General features: G+C 39.7%; 1 protein-coding gene across 2 annotated transcripts in view; it reads right to left on the bottom strand.

Annotated features, from left to right (window-relative positions):
* CACHD1 (cache domain containing 1) overlaps positions 1 to 14,861 on the bottom strand; it is a 239,856-nt gene that overhangs the window by 168,748 nt on the left and 56,247 nt on the right. The window lies entirely within an intron of this gene.

Raw genomic sequence — 14,861 nt, 5'->3', positions numbered from 1 at the left:
ATAGAGCTTTAAAAATAAGAAGATGGCAGGAATCTACAAGGGGTAGACCATTGAGGATCCACCCATCTTATGCGTATAGGCCCATATGCATGGGTTCTGAGGTTTGTGGCTTGCCTAAACTGAGTTGAAGTCAAACTCCTGTCTTCTGAACATAAATTCCAGGAAGCTTCACAGTCCATATGTTGAATAAAGCAATGTTAAGGCAGGTCTTTATTTGGCCCTATTAGTAGCACTGAACGCAAATGCCATTCTTTCCAGTTCTTGGATCATCTGTTTGTTCAAAAGCAATGACAATCCCAAAACACACATACCCAAAACAAGAACAAAATCATTATTGCTTACATTCCTAAGATTTTTATAACTGCATGAAAATCGAGTTGCTCTAGAAAAAAGTTTTGTAATTATTTTAAACATGTTAAGTGGGGAATTTCCTGGGGGTCCAGTGGTTAGAGGTCCATGCTCTCATTACAGAGGGCCTGGTTGGGGAACTAAGATTCCAAAAGCCACGCAAACGAAAAATAAATAAACCAATTGTAATGAAATTCAGAAGCCCAAACTGAAATAGTACACAACGAGGATGAAATAAAAATTATTAAAAAAAAATATTGTTAGATGATAATAAAAGCACTAGTGGTCAGCGATCTGCCAACTTAGAAGGGCTCTCCTCATCATCTGTTTTGCTTCTGCATGCAGGTTTTTCCATGTAATCTCACAGGCAGTCTGAAGAATGCAGTGTTGCCATTACCTAAAGAAAACCCAGAGTGTCCAGAGAGAGATCCAATCAGTTAAAGCACACTGCACATATGGGATCAATTAGGTGGAAATGACCTTTATATTTAGGAAAATACTGAAATGCCAGCCAGCCCCCTTAATGTCTGACCTACATCTGAAACTCAAGAGCAGCAATAATTCTAAAGATTTAAGCACTTTAGGCCTACTGTATTTGGTCATCAGTAATACAGTGTGATAGACAAGAAGCCAGGAGAGGCACACTGAGAACCAGCATGTCAAAACTGGACAGGGCTTTCCAGAGCTTCTAATCTGACACACTTATCATAAAGGGGAGGAAAAGAATGTCCAGAAAAGTCATTAGCTTTCCAATTTAGGGTAACTATCTACTTAACATTCTTTGACTGTATTAATCATTGAGAGATTTTTCACCATCTCTCACATTTTAAACCATTGGAGGGTCATATTTTTATTCCCTATATCTCTGATCATGAATACTAATTTCTCAATGCTGTGCTTGATAGGAGACCTAATAGAGAACTTTTATTGTCTAGATTTACAGGAATTTTAGAAGAATTATGAAGCAGAATGCAAAACAATATTACAATTTTATAATATGGCAACACATTATTCACAAAGAGAAATGAATGTGTAGCGAGGCATTCTCTGAGATTGTGCACTGATGGTGGTGTTACGGATGTACCAGACATACACATACAGTGAAGCAAGCTCTTCTTTGGTATAAAGTTCAAATCCTGCCTCTCTACTCACTAGCGATGCAACCTGGGCTAGTTACTTGGCCATTCTGACTCAATATCCTCATCTAAAAAGTAAGAATAATGTCTCTCATTCCTGGGGTTGCTGTATTAAAACAACAATAAGAACTAATACATTCAAAGCAATAAGCAATTAGGAATATGAAAGTGAAAGCGAAGTCGCTCAGTCCTGTCCGACTCTTTGGGACCCCATGGACTGTAGCCTACCAGGCTCCTCCCTCCATGGGATTCTCCAAGCAAGAGTACTGGAGTGGGTTGCCATTTCCTTCTCCAGGGCATCTTCCCAACCCAGGGACTGTACCCAGGTCTCCTGCATTCCAGGCAGATGCTTTAACCTCTGAGCCACCAGGGAAGCCCAATTAGGAATATAATAAGCATAAAAGCTATAATGACCACCACTACCAGTACTACCACCAGTGTCTTTGGTTCCAGAATTTTTCCTGCAATGAACATGTGTTGTAATTTAAATACATGATTAGAAATATTTCGAGGATAATTTCCCCCTTAATCCTGTCATTCAACTGTTCTTACAATACAAAAAGCCATCTCTAGAACTTTTCCAGAACTCTGGTTCAGTGGTAAAGAATCTGCCTGCCGATGCAGGAGATGCTGGTTCGATCCCTGGGTCAGGAAAATCCCCTGGAGGAGGAAATGGCAACCTACTCCAGTATTCTTGCCCGGAGAATCCCATGGACAGAGGAGCCTGGTGGGCTACAGTCCATGAGGTTGCAAAGAGTTGGACACAGCACAGTAAAAAACTCGCTGTCACTTCTCTCAACTAAATAGGTATATAGACAGTGTACTTTTTACACATAGTGTAAAAAAAAGTACTTTTACACATAGGCAGGTGCTAAACAGTATATTATTCCTGGGCCCATCGTGTGAACAAGGAAATAGGCCAACAATATGGGCAATGTCATATAGTCAAGGGTTAAAAACACAACATATGGTGCTATATGATCTTGAACATGGAGCCAAATATGACAAAATACTATAGGGAGCTCAATTCTGGAAGAAGGTAAAAATCTTCCTACCTACACATTATTCACACAGAGGTCGATATTCGTTTTTATACTTGTCCTTATTCAAATAGTAAAACAATCTAGAGTTATTCAAAGCTGCTCCTCCTTTCAGCTAAAACAGCCCGGATAGTTTCAATGAAAATATGTGAAAACAAAACAAAAAAGTCAGCAAAACCTTTACAAGCCTTTTCAGAGTCTGGCACCATTTACATCACAAAGTTCAACAATTACGAGAAGTTGGAATGCTCGCGTTTCATTATACTAGCAAAACCAAGAATAAAGCATAGGATAATTTCCAGATGGTATCCCTTTTTTGCACAGATTTTTCAATTTGACTTTGTTCTGAGAGCTTTAGTCATCTGAACACAGAATTGTAACAATTCTATGCAAAACCTTGTTCTTGGAGAAAGATTCACATACTGAGTATATGAGGTTTCTAGCCATTACAGAGTCCAACAAAGAATAAACCATGTGAAAATCTCTTCTACAATCAGCGAAATCGATGACTGGAAAAGAATACAGTTCAGCCCCTGAAACAGCCACATTTTCTATAGAGTATTTCTGATTTTTTTTAAACTATCAAATCTGTATACACACATATAGATGTGTATTTTATATATAAACTTTCATTTTAAACAGTGTAAAGATTTACAGTATCATAGGTTTAGAAAAGCATTAAAAAATAAACTTATATAACTATGAAACAAAGAGCACTGTAGATTAACATCTATAACATAAAGAGCAAAAAGGGCACTGTAAGCAACAGATGAATTCTATTAGGGCTCTAACAGACCTCAGAAGGATCCAGAAAGCTTCTGCAGTTTGCTTCTGAGAAGTGTGCGTTCCAGTAATTGCTTCTAAGTGCTCCTCCATACTGGTGTAGGCCAGGGCACGCAAAATCAGAAGACCTACTTCTACGTAAAGCAAATGCAGCTCTGCATGGAAATACCTCTCAAACACTTCCCCTGTTGTATTAAAAAGGAACAAACCTACCCCAAAGCTATTTTTATTATGGAAAACCTATAAAAGAAGATGAAATAGTATAACCAACCTCCACAAACCCATTACCTAGCTTCAACCAAGTCACAGTCAGTCTCGTTCAGCCATAGGCCCACATTCCCAACCTATTTCTGAAGCAAATTAAAGATACCTCTGCAATAAAAGGTAGACTAATTTTGCAAATTAAAAAAAAAAAAAACACAATACTATTAGTATAATAATAATAATTCTTGCATATCATCAAATATCCAAGCAGGTTCAAATTCAAACGCTATACTTTACAGACTGGAAAGCTCTACTGGGAAGAAAGGGAGCAGCCTCCAGGAGCAGGACGATGTGGTAATGTATGCTTTTGTTTTAAAACTGTGCCAGCATTTAAAGGTCTACTTTGGACTCAGAACATTCCAAACTCTCCTAAGGGTCCTCTCTCTCTTGAAATCAAGATGCAATGCTCTTTCACTTGGAAAAGAGTCCATGCCAGAATAAAATACAGAAAGCCATTTTTCTCACTAGTTTTTTCATAATTACAAGGAAACTACTAAATGAGCCCAAATCTCCTGAATTTTACCTATGTCACAAGAATATTTTAATAAATGTTTTCTTTCGTTGTATATCTGAAACTAATATAGTATTGCAAGTGAACTATACTTCAATTGAAAAAAAAAAGTTTTCTTTTGAAAAACTTTCAGGTTTGAAAGTTACAAATATAGTATGATTCCCACATATTGTTCACCTATCTTCCCACATCAACAGCATCTAATATAAGCATTTTTAAGAACCTGCACCAATCCATACATCTGTGACCAACTGATTTTAGAAAAGGGTGCCAAGACCATTCAATAGTGAAAGAAAGGTCTCTCCAAGAAATGGTGCTGGGACAATTGTACAGCCACATGTAAAAGAGTGAAATTGAACCTCCGTTTCATACCCAATACAAATTTTAAAAATGGCTAAAAAAAACCTAAATGTAAGATCAAAAACTATAAAACTTCTAGAAGAAAACACAGAAGCAAATCTTCATAATCTTGGATTTAGCAAAAGATTCTTAGGTAAGACACTAAAAACATGAGGAACAAAAGAAAAATACAGATATATAGAACTTCATCAAAATTAATCAAAGGACACCATCAAGAAACTGAAAAGATAACTGACAGAATGGGAGAAAAAATTTGCAAATGATGTACATGATAACGGACTCTATCTTGAATGTGGGATTCTTACAACTCAGTAAGAAAAATAATTATCAAATAGGCAGAGGATCTGAACAGACATTACTCTAAGGAAGATATACAAATAATTAATAAGCACATGAAAAGATATTCAACATCATTAGTCATCAGGGAAATGCAAATTAAAAATCGCAGTGAGATATCACGTCGTGTCTATTAGGATGGCTAGACAAAAAGTCATTAACAAGAAGTGTTGATTAGGATATGGAGAAATCAGAACCTGTATACACTGCTGGCCAGAAAGTAAAATGGTACAGCCACTGTGGAAGAGTCAAATGATTTAAACAGAATTACCAAATGACCCAGAAACTCCACTACAAGAAAAATGAGACATACTGTGAATGAACAATTCACAATAATCAAGACAGAAACAATCTAAACGTCCACCGGCAGAGGAATGGATCAAGATGCAGTATATATACACAATGGAATACTACTCAGCCAGAGAAAGAAGGAAATAATGCCATTTGCAGCAACATGGATGCGACTAGAGAGTCATCATACTAAGTGAAGTCAGAAAGACAAATGTCATAGGATATCACTTACATGTAGAATCTAAAATGTGACACAAGAAAACCTATCTATGAAATAGAATCACAGCACAGAGAACAGACTGGTGCTTGCCAAGAGGGAGGGTTTGGGAGGAGGGATGGAGTGGGAGATTGGGGTTAGCAGATGCAAACTATTACGTATAGAATGGATAAACAGCAAGGTCCTAACTGTATAGCACAGAGAACTATATTCAATATCTTATGATAAGCCATAATAGAAAATATTAGAAAAGAATGCATATATATATATATACGAATCACTTTTCTGTACAGCAGAAATTAACACAACATTGTAAATCAACCATACTTCAATAAAAATTCATAGGAAAGAGAAATAAAACACAAATCCACAGAAAAATTTGTACACAAGTCCTTATGGCAGTGTTATTCATAGAATCCATAAAAAAGGCAGCAACTCAAATGCCCATCAACTGAAGAATGGATCAACAAAGTGTAGTATATCTCTACAATGGCATGCTTTTGTTGTTTATTCACAAAGTCGTGTGTGACTTTTTGCAACCTCATGGACTGCAGCACACCAGGCTTCCTTGTCTTCCACTAGCTCCTGGAGTTTGCTCAAATTCATGTCTATTGAGTTGGTGATATTATCTAACCATCTCATCCTCTATCCCCACCGTCCCCTTCTCCTTTCCCCTTTAATCTTTTCCAGCATTTCCAGCATCAGGGTCTTTCCCAAAGAGTCAGCTCTTCGCCCCAGGTGGCCAAATTATTGGGGCTTCAGCTTCAGCATCAGTCCTTCCAATGAATGTTCAGGGTTGATCTCCCTTAGGATTGACTGGTTTGATCTCCTTGCAGTCCAAGAGACTTTCAAGAGTCTTCTCCAGCACCATAATTTGAAAGTGTCAATTCTTCGGTGCTCAGATTTCTTTATGGTCCAACTCTCACATCTGTGCATGACGACTAGCCTTGACTAGGTGGACCTTTGTCAGCAAAATGATGTGTTTGCTTTTTAATATGCTATCTAGGTTTCTCACAACTTTCCTTCCAAGGAGCAAGAGTCTTAATTTCATGGTTGCAGTCATCATCTGCAGTGATTTTAGAGCCCCCAGAAATAAAGTCTGCCGCTGTTTCCACTTTTCACTCCTTCTATTTGCCATGAAGTGATGGGACTGGATGCCATGATCTTTGTTTTTTGAATGTTGAATTTTAAGCCAGCTTTTTCACTCTGCTCTTTCACCTTTATCAGAAGGCTCTTTAGTTCCTTTTCACTTTCTGCTATTTTTGCATATCCGAGGTTGTTGATATTACTCCCGGCAATCTTGATTCCAGCTTGTGATTCATAAACAGTCCAGCATTTCACATAATGTACTCTGTATATAAGTGAGCACGGTGAGAATGCACAGCCTTGATGTACTCCTTTCTCAATTTTGAATCATTCAGTTGTTCCATGTAAGGTTCTAACTATTGCTTCCTGACTCTCACAGGTTCCTCAGGAGACAGGTAAGGTGGTCTGGTAACCCCATCTCTTTAAGCATTTTCCACAGCTGTGATCCACACAGTCAAAACATGTTACAATGGCATGTTATGCAATCATACAAGGATACTGATACATATGACAACATGGATAAATCTTTAGAATATTAGGGTAAGTGAAAGAATTTAGTTACAAAGATGATGTATAATCCCCTTCATATGAAATATTCAGAATTGGAAGATCTACAGAAACAGAAAGATTTTTGTTTGCCCAGGGCTGGAGGAGAGAGACAGTGGGAAGATGATAATTAAATGGTATGGGCTTTCCTTTTGTGGTGATGGAAAAGTTCTAGAATTGTGACGAGGGTTGCCAACATTTGTGAATATACTAAAAACGGAATTAAATGGGTGAATTGTGTGGTATGGAAATTTCAATAAAGCTATTAAAAATAAATTAATTGCAGTTTTTGTGAAGACGGACATTATGATTGGTGTAAGGCGACACCTCATGGTAGTTTTGATTTCCATTTCTCTAATAATGAGTGATGTTGAGCACCTTTTCATATGTTTGCTGGCCATCGGCAGGTCTTCTTTAGAGAAATGTCTATTTAGATCCTCCAACCCATTTATTTTTTTTTTTTATTGAATTGTTTGTTTTTCTGGTATTGAGTTTCATGAGCTGCTAATACATTTTGGAGGTTAATCCTTTGTCAGTTGTTCCATTTGCAATTATTGTCTCCCAAAATGGTACTGATATATCTATTTGCAGGGCAGGAATAGAGAACAGACATGAAGAACAGACTTGTGAACACAGCAAGGGAAGGAGAGGGTGGGGTGAATTTAAAGAGTAGCACTCTTTCATTACACATTCAGTTCAGTCGCTCAGTTGCGTCTGACTCTGTGACTTCGTGGACAGCAGCACCCCAGGTTTCCCTGTCCATTACCAACTTCTGGAGCTTGCCATCCAACCATCTCATCCTCTGTCATCCCCTTCTCCTGTCTTCAACTTTTCCGAGCATCAGGGTCTTTTCTCCAGTGAGTCAGTTCTTTTCATCAGGTGGCCAAAGTATTGGAGTTTCAGCTTTCGCATCAGTCCTTCCAGTGAATATTCAGGACTGATTTCCTTTAGGATTGACTGGTTTGATCTCGTTGCAGTGCAAGGGGACATTATACATTACCATATTACCAATAGATAGCTAATGGAAAATTGCTGTCTAACACAGGGAGCTCAACATGGTACTCTGTGGCAACAGGGAGGAGTAGGGCAGGTGGGGTGTGGGAAGGAGAGTCCAGAGGGAGGGGACATGTGTATACTTATGGCTGAGTCACATTGTTGTATGGCAGAAGCCAACACAATATTGTATGGCAATTATCTTCCAATTAAAAAAATTTTAATAAGTTAAATGCAGTAAATGATAGTTTAAAATACAGGTGTATTTAAAAACAGCAAAAAGAGCCTGAACTACTGAGTTTCAGGCCTTAATTCCACTCTTCTAACCAGCTTTTCCTGGCCATGGTCAAGCACACACCACTTCCCTACAGAAGGAGGGCAAGGGAAGTGCAGATGGCTCTTGGAGATACAACTGCTTTGTATGAGTTCTCAAGAGACAGCCAAAGGGCAACATCAAGGCTTTTCATTTACTACCTCTGGAAAAAAAGAAGTGTCTGGAGCATAAAGCACTGTATTCTTTATATTCTGTACCACCAGATATAACTAAAACGTTTACTCTGCAGGGGGGAAGTGGCAAGGCTTTCGCCACTTTCATCAAGATCTCTGCTGAGAGAGATGTATATTGGGACTTCCCTGGCAGTTCAGTGGTTAAGACTCCGAGCGATCAATGCAGAGGTTACAGGTTCAATCCCTGCTGGAGGAAATAACATCCCATATGCTATATGGCAAGGCCAAAAGAGAGAGAAAGAGATGTATGTCATGGTATTCAATATATACTCTATGTGTTTGATTCGACTGATTTGGGAACAAAAATGACTTGTGATATAATGCACCAAAGGATGCTTCAGAATCCTGTGCGATAGGCATTCTTGAACCTAGTGCTGCATTTAAAAAATAGTCTATTAGGAAGGCCTCCTGTCCAAGGGTACAGGGTCCTCTGGAAGCAAGAGAAAACAAGTAGGAATTAGAAATCTGAGTTCTCCTGGCTGCACAGTCAGTCACAAGCTCTCTTTCCTCCCTGTCTCCTCCTTCTCTTTTTGTTAACAGTGGTACTTTGGGAAGAGGAATTAATTGGGAAGGAACACAAAAGAGCTCCCAGGGGTGTTGGAAATGTCCTATCTGTTATTTTGACTTTGGTTGATGGGTTAAACAAGGATATACATATGTAACATCTCATCAAGCTATACGTTTAAGATTTGTGCAGTAGACTGTTCTTGTGCCTCAAAAATAAAATAATGTGTCCCTCCCTTCTGACTAATTCACAGTGTTGTACAGCAGAAGCCAACACAGGGTTGTAAGCAATTATCCTCCAATTTAAAATAAATTTAAAAAATAAAATCAGACAAAATGGTTTCTACGAAAGCACTTTGTATATTGTCAGGTGCTAGGTAACTGAAAGACGTTATCATTTAAAGAGATTTTTTTTCAAAAAGGTAGTAGAGTGCATTGAATGAGGAAGAAGTAATCATACATTCTTCAACAATCCTTGATTCAATAATGTTTACCATGCAAAGATTGTGTTACAGGCGCTATGTGACCACTAGAGATGCAAAGCTGCCATTCAGAGCTCATAAACCAGGAATCATATCTAGAGATGCAAAGCTGCCATTCAGAGTTCATAAACCAGGAATCATATCTAGAGATGCAAAGCTGCCATTCAGAGCTCATAAACCAGGAATCATATCTAGAGATGCAAAGCTGCCATTCAGAGCTCATAAACCAGGAATCATATCTAGCCAGTACCTTGTTCACCAAGTACTCATGCTGATAATTACTCTCCCTCGCCAGCTGATTTGATTTCAGTTCAGTGAGACCCTCAGCAAAGAATCCAGCCGTACCATACTTCAAATTCTACCCTAAAGAAGTGGAAATATAATAAACCGGTGTTTTAGCCACAAGTTTGGGGTAATTTGTTATGCAGCAGTAAGTAACTAATATAGGGGTTATAGGACAGCCCAAGGTTTAGATCACAGTTCCACTGCATCTCTTCTTCACTTCAGTTTTCTGTCTATGAAATGGAGCTGAGTCTCTACTTCATAGAGAGGATGAAAGGACTGTTGTTAGGTCAATAAGTCGTGTCTGACTCTGAGACTCTGTGCACTGCAGCACACTAGACTTTTTTGTCCTTCACTATCTGCCAAAGTTTGCACAAACTCATGTCCATCGAGTCGGTGATGGCATCCAGCCATCTCATGTCATCCCCTTCTCCTCTTGCCCTCAATCTTTCCCAGCAGCAGGGTCTTTTCTAATGAGTCAGTTCTTTGCATCAGATTCCCAAAGTATTGGCGTTTCAGCTTCAGCATCAGTCCTTTCAATGAATATTCGAGGTTGAGTTCCTTTAAGGAATGACTGGTTTCATCTCTTGCTGTGCAAGGGACTCTCAAGAGTCTTCTCCAGAACCACAGTTTGGAAGCACCAATTCTTTGGTGCTCAGCCTTCTTTATGGTTCAACTCTCATATCCATACGTGACTACTCGAAAATTCATAAATTTGACAGTATGAACCTTTGTCAGCAAAGTGATGTCTCTGCTTTTTTGATATGCTGCCTAGGTTTGTCAGAGCCTTTCTTTTAATTCATGGCTGCAATCACCATCTGCAATGATTTTGGAGCCCAAGAAAATGAAATCTGTCACTGTTTCCTCTTTCCCCCATCTATTTGCCATGAAGTGAAAAAGTGAAAGTGAAGTCGCTCAGTCGTGCCCAGCTCTTTGCAACCCCATGGCTCCGCCATCCATGGGATTTTCCAGGCAAGAGTACTAGAGTGGGCTGCCATTTCCTTCTTCAGGGGATCTTCCCAACCCAGGGATCAAACCTGGGTCTCCTGCATTGCAGGCAGACACTTTACCATCTGAGCCACCAGGGAAGCCCCTTGCCATGAAGTGATGGGACCAAATGGCATGATCTTAGTTTTTTGAATGTTGAGTTTTAAGCCAGCTTTTTCCACCCTCTTCTTTCACCCTTATCAAGAGGCTCTTTAGTTCCTCTTCACTCTCTGCCATTAGATTGGTATCATCTGCATATCTGAGGTTGTCGATATTTCTCACAGCAATCTTGATTTCAGTTTGTGATTCATCTAGCCTGGCATCTCCTGTAATGTAGTCTGCATAGAAGTTAAATAAGCAGGATGACAATATATAGCCTTGATATACTCCTTTTCCAATTTTGAACCAGTCTGTTGTCCATGTGCAGTTCTAACTGTTGCTTCCTGACCTGCATACAGATTTCTCAAGAGGCAGGTGAGGTGGTCTGGTATTCCCATCTCTTTCAGAATTTTCCACAGTTTATTGTGATCCACACAGTTAAAGGCTTTAGTGTACTCAATGATGTAGAAGTAGATTTTTTTTTCTTTTGAATTCCTTTACTTTCTCTATGATCCAAAGAATGTTGGCAATTTGATCTCTGGGTCATCTGCCTTTTCTAAATCCGGCTTGTATATCTGGAAGTTCTCTGTTCATGTACTGTTGAAGCCTGACTTGATGGGTTTTTGAGCATTACCTTGCTAGCATGTGAAATAAGCGCAATTGTGCAGTAGCTTGATCATTCTTTAGCATTGCCCTTCTTTGGGACTGGAATGAAAACTGACCTTTTCCAGTCCTATGGCCACTATTAAGTTTGATAAGTAGAGACAATACACATAAAATACATAAAGTCACATAGCAAGTTCTCAATGCTGCTGCTGTTAAGTTGCTTCAGTTGTGTCTGACTCTGAGCAACCCCATAGACAGTAGTAGCCCATCAGGCTCCCCTGTCCCTGGGATTCTCCAGGCAAGAATACTGGAGTGGGTTGCCATTTCCTTCTCCAATGCATGCATGCATGCTAAGTCACCTCAGTCGTGTCTGACTCTGTACGACCCCATGGACAGCAGCCCACCAGGCTCCTCTGTCCACAGGATTCTCTAGCAAAAATACTGGAGTAGGTTGCCATTTCCTTCTCCAGTAAGTGATAGCTAATACGATTTTCTACCTCCTGATTAGAGATGGTTCTGAGTATGTGGAAGTTAAGGAAGGCTTTTTGAACATAAGAATCTTGACAAATCATTTTAAAGTCTAACTCCTATAGAGTGCCATTAGCAACAGTGGTTTCTACCATGGGGTTCTAAAGACAGTGTTAAGATGCCTAATTAACTTAGCAATAATTCAATATCACATGTGAGTTAATTAGGTTCAACTACAACTCAAATTCAGTTGACATTATGTTCAGGAAGGCCCTCTCCAGGGGTAGGTAACTCGTGTTCTAATCATAAAGCGGATACTCCAAGACAAAGCACTGAAAATTCTGCTGTTATCCATGTTAATCAGCACCAGATCCTTTGCCAAGTAGCAAAGAGAATGTCAGGGGTATACTGGGGTGGTAGGGATGAAATGAGTGGCTTATGAACAGGCACTATAAACATTAGAAATGGATCCTCACCGATGAAATGAAGGATGTATTTAAGTTGTAAGGACTGACCAAAATATTTTAAATCAACTCCTACCCTTGTGTGAACAAGAATGCAGCCTTGATAGGCTTGTTTCCTAAGTGGCCCAGAGTCCAGCCATGGTTGGAAGTCTGCCAGTTGCTTTCTATTGATTATTAAGGATAAGAGAATGCTAGTCTGGAATGTTGTCAGGTCTAGGAGTACAGTTTTTAAGCAAGGTGACAATCAGAGCAACTTAAAAAAAAAAGAGTTGGACCTTTATCAAGCATACAGAGTGATTTTACAGGAAGTATTTTGTGCCTGCTGGCTGATGTCTGACTGTTAATCAACATCTCTATGTGCAGCAGAATCATGTCTTAAACTTGCTCTAGTTACAACCAGGTGGCAAGATTGTGTGGAAACAAATAAGCCTCATATGTTCATGCTTAGTCACTCAGTTGTGTCCAACTCTTTGTGGCTTCATGGATTGTAGCCTACCAGGTTCCTTCGTCCATGGAATTTTCCAGGAAAGAATACCAGAGTGTGTTGCCATTTCCTATTCCTGACTCAGGGATCAAACCTGTGTCTCCTGCATCTTCTGCGTTGGTAGGTGGATTCTTTACCACTAGGCCACTTGGGAAGCAGCTAAACCTCACTCACCTCAAATAATTTGGCTGCTATCAAAATCTACCCCCGCAAAACCTTAGAAGTTGTACATAACCAAACAGGCTTAGGTCAGTTTACAACAGGTGGCAATGATCGAGAGCTGTTTGGGGCAGGGGTGGGGGGTGCTGTGGAGTCAAAATTTACATGTCACGAGATGAGCTAAAACATCAATTTTTTGTTTTGCCCTGGAATTGTACCAACTTAGTATTATACTAACTCTGGGTAACTCAAGCTGTTCAAAGGATCTGACTGACAGTTAATGGGTGGTCACTGAGAACTTTTTGTTGGGAGGAAAAACAAGTCAACTCAGACTTAAATAGCTTGGTAGGTATTTTAAAAGTATTATAAATAATAGTGAGTTAGTTCCCTATTACCAAGTTAGTCAGTCCTGTCATTTTAGAGATAAGGTAAGCGAGGCCTGGAGCAGATGAATAATTTTTCTAAGGTGTTTCACATGTTTCCATTTCTGAAATCAGACTTCCTTAGGGTATTTGATGTGACTCTCTTAGCAATTTCTGGCTGTGCCTCAAACAAAAAGTTCCGTTGCCTCAACCTGTTGGCCTCAGATTATTCGGCATCTGGAATTTTCCCACATTTCCATTGCTGAAGGGAAGAAGTTTATCAATCAGGTCAAGAAGCTACTTGAGTCTGTGAGACTTCTGAGCAAATTTTTTCCTTATATTATCACATGGGTAGCAAGGGGTTAATGGGATTTTTAAAAGTTCCTGCTAATGAGAAACCCCTCAATTCTACAGCTTTAACTCAATTAAAGACGCTTACCTCCAAGATCCTCAACTAATTACCACAGTGGATACAAGATGGGGTGCTGTAAGGGGTGAAATATTAGTAGGCCCACTGGACAGAGGACAGTCTTGCTACTGAGGACAGGCTCTGTGTTGTAAGGCACAGGCTATTGGTCTAGTCAAGACCCTTACCTCTGGGGTTCTGGAGTGCACTAGGTTGTAAGAAAGCCCCAAACTTCAACTCCAGTGAGGCAGTGAAGAAACACCCACGCTTGACATGATACACTCTACAAAGGGTGAAACAATAATCACCCCACCCTCTCTGTACCCAAACAATAACTTCACTGGAGACATGGTTCCCAACATTTGCAGTCGCAATTCTGGTAACTTGGTGACATCTGTATATGTCATCTTGTTCCTGTTCCTTTAGTTAGAAGAGACACATGTGAGTCAGTCCACTTCAGAGACAAGGAACTTCAGACTCAGAGATGTCACAGTGACTTAACTACTTGACAAGCCAGGCATGAAACCTGGCTCTTCTGACTCCAGTCCCATGAGATCCTGTGTTAAATTTTGCATCATAGCCCACTTCCATCTCATCTACCATTCCCTACTATCACTATATTCCTGGGCATGCATTAAACAAAAAGTAGATCACATAGGAACTTGGTGGAGTATAAGAGGACACAAATGAAACAGTGGAACATGATCTTGGGACACTGACAGCCAGGTTTAAGTCACTGATTCTCATTGAAGACACAGCACAGAAACATTTTCCATCCTTGTGTGTGTTGAAAGTACAACTGCTGCTGTTATCTCAGACAAACGAAGTTAAGCATAGATCATGAGCTCACCAATTACTATACTTAAGCTTTCCTCCTACTCCATAAGGGATCCTCCTCCCTGTAAGGAGATACAAACACTTAAAAAACATTAAACTAACCAACACCTCCCAGGATCCTCTACGAAGGTTTCTCGGATCAGTACGGGAAGCCTGGAAGACATCAAGTCATGTTCAAAGAGGATCACAAGCTGTGCTACCACAGGATTCTGCTTTCCTTCCCTCTTAAGATCTAATCATTTCCTTTGTTTCCCAAGGAATACAACCGTTACAGCCACAGGACTGCCAAGTTCAATCAGTGAC

The sequence above is a fragment of the Ovis aries genome, chromosome 1 (assembly GCF_016772045.2).
Source record: "Ovis aries strain OAR_USU_Benz2616 breed Rambouillet chromosome 1, ARS-UI_Ramb_v3.0, whole genome shotgun sequence".
NCBI classification, from domain to species: Eukaryota; Metazoa; Chordata; class Mammalia; order Artiodactyla; family Bovidae; genus Ovis; species Ovis aries.
This window is presented reverse-complemented; position numbering and strand designations above follow the sequence as displayed.